Raw genomic sequence first — 6,000 nt, 5'->3', positions numbered from 1 at the left:
GTCGTTCTATCGATCATACAAGCATAATATGGCTAATAATATGAGCTAGATTGATAATAATAAGAGTAATAAGTATAGTAATTGTCGTTCTATCGATCATTTAAGCATAATATGGCTAATAATATGAGTTAGATTGATAGTAATAACAGTAATAAGTATAGTAATTGTCGTTCTATCGATAATATAAGCATAATATGGCTAATAATATGAGTTAGATTGATAATACTAAGAGTAGTGAGTATAGTAATTCTCGTTCTATCGATCATACAAGCATAATATGGCTAATAATATGGGTTAGATTGATAATAATAAGAGTAATAAGTATAGTAATTGTCGTTCTATCGATCATTTAAGCATAATATGGCTAATAATATGAGTTAGATTGATAGTAATAACAGTAATAAGTATAGTAATTGTCGTTCTACCGATAATATAAGCATAATATGGCTAATAATATGAGTTAGATTGATAATACTAAGAGTAGTGAGTATAGTAATTCTCGTTCTATCGATCATATAAGCATAATATGGCTAATAATATGGGTTAGATTGATAATAATAAGAGTAATCAGTATAGTAATTGTCGTTCTATCGATCATATAAGCATAATATGGCTAATAATATGAGTTAGGTTGATAATAATAAGAGTAATAAGTATAGTGATTGTCGTTCTATCGATCATATAAGCATAATATGGCTAATAATATGAGTTAGATTGATAATAATAAGAGTAATAAGTATAGTAATTGTAGTTCTATCGATCATATCTGCATAATATGGTTAATAATATGAGTTAGATTGATAACAGTGAGTGTAATAAGTATAGTAATTGTCGTTCTGTCGATCATATTAGCATAATATGGCTAATAATATGGGTTAGATTGATAATAATAAGAGTAATGAGTATAGTAATTGTAGTTCTATCGATCATTTAAGCATAATATGGCTAATAATATGAGTTAGATTGATAATAATAACAGTAATAAGTATAGTAATTGTCGTTCTATCGATATTATAAGCATAATATAGCTAATAATAAGAGTTAGATTGATAATATTAAGAGTAGTGAGTATAGTAATTCTCGTTCTATCGATCATATAAGCATAATATGGCTAATAATATGAGTTAGATTGATAATAATAAGAGTAATAAGTATAGTAATTGTAGTTCTATCGATCATATCTGCATAATATGGTTAATAATATGAGTTAGATTCATAATAATAAGAGCAATAAGTATAGTAATTGTCGTTCTATCGATCATATAAGCATAATATGGCTAATAATATGAGTTAGGTTGATAATAATAAGAGTAATAAGTATAGTGATTGTCGTTCTACCGATCAAATTTGCATAATATGGTTAATAATATGAGTTAGATTGCTAGCAGTGAGTGTAATAAGTATAGTAATTGTCGTTCTCTCGATCATATTAGCATAATATGGCTAATAATATGAGTTAGATTGATAATACTAAGAGTAGTGAGTATAGTAATTGTAGTTCTATCGATCACTTAAGCATAATATGGCTAATAATATGAGTTGGATTGATAATAATAAAAGTAATAAGTATAGTAATTGTCGTCCTATCGATAATATAAGCATAATATGGCTAATAATATGAGTTAGATTGATAATACTAAGAGTAGTGAGTATAGTAATTCTCGTTCTATCTATCATAGAAGCATAATATGGTTAATAATATGAGTTAGATTGATAATAATAAGAGTAATAAGTATAGTAATTGTAGTTCTATTGCTCATATAAGCATAATATGGCTAATAATATGAGTTAGATTCATAATAATAAGAGTAATAAGTATAGTAATTGTCGTTCTATCGATCATTTAAGCATAATATGGCCAATAATATGAGTTAGATTGATAATAATAAGAGTAATAAGTATAGTAATTGTCGTTCTATCGATCATATAAGCATAATATGGCTAATAATATGAGTTAGATTGATAATAATAAGAGTAATAAGTATAGTAATTGTCGTTCTATCGATCATATCTGCATAATATGGTTAATAACATGAGTTAGATTGATAATAGTGAGTGTAATAAGTATAGTAAATGTCGTTCTATCGATCATATAAGCATAATATGGCTAATAATATGAGTTAGATTGATAATAATAAGAGTAATGAGTATAGTAATTGTCGTTCTATCGATCATATAAGCATAATATGGCTAATAATATGAGTTAGATTGATAATACTAAGAGTAGTGAGTATAGTAATTGTAGTTCTATCGATCACTTAAGCATAATATGGCTAATAATATGAGTTGGATTGATAATAATAAAAGTAATAAGTATAGTAATTGTCGTTCTATCGATAATATAAGCATAATATGGCTAATAATATGAGTTAGATTGATAATACTAAGAGTAGTGAGCATAGTAATTCTCGTTCTATCGATCATAGAAGCATAATATGGCTAATAATATGAGTTAGATTGATAAAAATAAGAGTAATGAGTATAGTAATTGTAGTTCTATCGATCATATCGGCATAATATGGTTAATAATATGAGTTAGATTGATAATAATAAGAGTAATAAGTATAGTAATTGTAGTTCTATTGCTCATATAAGCATAATATGGCTAATAATATGAGTTAGATTCATAATAATAAGAGTAATAAGTATAGTAATTGTCGTTCTATCGCTCATACAAGCATAATATGGCTAATAATATGAGCTAGATTGATAATAATAAGAGTAATAAGTATAGTAATTGTCGTTCTATCGATCATTTAAGCATAATATGGCTAATAATATGAGTTAGATTGATAGTAATAACAGTAATAAGTATAGTAATTGTCGTTCTATCGATAATACAAGCATAATATGGCTAATAATATGAGTTAGATTGATAATACTAAGAGTAGTGAGTATAGTAATTCTCGTTCTATCGATCATACAAGCATAATATGGCTAATAATATGGGTTAGATTGATAATAATAACAGTAATGAGTATAGTAATTGTAGTTCTATCGATCATTTAAGCATAATATGGCTAATAATATGAGTTAGATTGATAATAATAACAGTAATAAGTATAGTAATTGGCCTTCTATCGATATTATAATCATAATATGGCTAATAATAAGAGTTAGGTTGATAATAATAAGAGTAATAAGTATAGTGATTGTCGTTCTATCGATCAAATTTGCATAATATGGTTAATAATATGAGTTAGATTGATAACAGTGAGTGTAATAAGTATAGTAATTGTCGTTCTGTCGATCATATTAGCATAATATGGCTAATAATATGGGTTAGATTGATAATAATAAGAGTAATGAGTATAGTAATTGTAGTTCAGTCGATCATTTAAGCATAATATGGCTAATAATATGCGTTAGATTGATAATAATAACAGTAATAAGTATAGTAATTGTCGTTCTATCGATATTATAAGCATAATATGGCTAATAATAAGAGTTAGATTGATAATATTAAGAGTGGTGAGTATAGTAATTCTCGTTCTATCGATCATATAAGCATAATATGGCTAATAATATGAGTTAGATTGATAATAATAAGAGTAATAAGTATAGTAATTGTAGTTCTATCGATCATATCTGCATAATATGGCTAATAATATGAGTTAGATTGATAATACTAAGAGTAGTGAGTATAGTAATTCTCGTTCTATCGATCATAGAAGCATAATATGGCTAATAATATGAGTTAGATTGATAAAAATAAGAGTAATGAGTATAGTAATTGTAGTTCTATCGATCAAATCTGCATAATATGGTTAATAATATGAGTTAGATTGATAATAATAAGAGTAATAAGTATAGTAATTGTAGTTCTATTGCTCATATAAGCATAATATGGCTAATAATATGAGTTAGATTCATAATAATAAGAGTAATAAGTATAGTAATTGTCGTTCTATCGATCATACAAGCATAATATGGCTAATAATATGAGCTAGATTGATAATAATAAAAGTAATAAGTATAGTAATTGTCGTTCTATCGATCATTTAAGCATAATATGGCTAATAATATGAGTTAGATTGATAGTAATAACAGTAATAAGTATAGTAATTGTCGTTCTATCGATAATATAAGCATAATATGGCTAATAATATGAGTTAGATTGATAATACTAAGAGTAGTGAGTATAGTAATTCTCGTTCTATCGATCATACAAGCATAATATGGCTAATAATATGGGTTAGATTGATAATAATAAGAGTAATGAGTATAGTAATTGTAGTTCTATCGATCATTTATGCATAATATGGCTAATAATATGAGTTAGATTGATAATAATAACAGTAATAAGTATAGTAATTGGCGTTCTATCGATATTATAAGCATAATATGGCTAATAATAAGAGTTAGGTTGATAATAATAAGAGTAATAAGTATAGTGATTGTCGTTCTACCGATCAAATTTGCATAATATGGTTAATAATATGAGTTAGATTGATAACAGTGAGTGTAATAAGTATAGTAATTGTCGTTCTCTCGATCATATTAGCATAATATGGCTAATAATATGAGTTAGATTGATAATACTAAGAGTAGTGAGTACAGTAATTGTAGTTCTATCGATCATTTAAGCATAATATGGCAAATAATATGAGTTAGATTGATAGTAATAACAGTAATAAGTATAGTAATTGTCGTTCTATCGACATTATAAGCATAATATGGCTAATAATAAGAGTTAGATTGATAATATTAAGAGTAGTGAGTATAGTAATTCTCGTTCTATCGATCATATAAGCATAATATGGCTAATAATATGAGTTAGATTGATAATAATAAGAGTAATAAGTATAGTAATTGGAGTTCTATCGATCATATCTGCATAATATGGTTAATAATATGTGTTAGATTCATAATAATAAGAGTAATAAGTATAGTAATTGTCGTTCTATCGATAATATAAGCATAATATGGCTAATAATATGAGTTAGATTGATAATACTAAGAGCAGTGAATATAGTAATTCTCGTTCTATCGATCATAGAAGCATAACATGACTAATAATATGAGTTAGATTGATAATAATAAGAGTAATGAGTATAGTAATTGTAGTTCTATCGATCATATCTGCATAATATGGTTAATAATATGAGTGAGATTGATAATACTAAGAGTAGTGAGTATAGTAATTGTAGTTCTATTGCTCATATAAGCATAATATGGCTAATAATATGAGTTAGATTCATAATAATAAGAGTAATAAGCATAGTAATTGTCGTTCTATCGATCATTTAAGCATAATATGGCTAATAATATGAGTTAGATTGATAATAATAAGAGTAGTAAGCATAGTAAATCTCGTTCTATCGATCATATCTGCATAATATGGTTAATAATATGAGTTAGATTGATAATAGTAAGAGTAATGTGTATAGTAAATGTCGTGCTATCGATCATATCTGCATAATATGGTTAATAATATGAGTTAGATTGATAATAGTAAGAGTAATGTGTATAGTAAATGTCGTGCTATCGATCATATCTGCACAATATGGTTAATAATATGAGTTAGATTGATAACAGTGAGTGTAAAAAGTATAGTAGTTGTCGTTCTATCGATCATATTAGCATAATATGGTTAATAATATGAATTAGATTGATAATAATAAGAGTAATAAGTATAGTATTTGTCGTTCTATCGATGATATAAGCTTAATATGGCTAATACTATGAGTTAGATTTATAATAATAAGAGTAATAAGTATAGTAATTGTCGTTCTATCGATAATATAAGCATAATATGGCTAATAATATGAGTTAGATTGATAATACTAAGAGTAATGAGTATAGTAATTGTAGTTCTATCGATCATATCTGCATAATATGGTTAATAATATGAGTTAGATTGATAATAATAAGAGTAATAAGTATAGCAATTGTCGTTCTATCGATATTATAAGCATAATATGGCTAATAATAAGAGTTAGATTGATAATAATAAGAGTAATAAGTATAGTAATTGTCGTTCTATCGATCATTTAAGCA

The sequence above is a fragment of the Megachile rotundata genome, unplaced genomic scaffold (genome assembly GCF_050947335.1).
Source record: "Megachile rotundata isolate GNS110a unplaced genomic scaffold, iyMegRotu1 scaffold0425, whole genome shotgun sequence".
Lineage (NCBI taxonomy): Eukaryota > Metazoa > Arthropoda > Insecta > Hymenoptera > Megachilidae > Megachile > Megachile rotundata.
Note: the sequence above shows the minus strand (reverse complement) of the source record.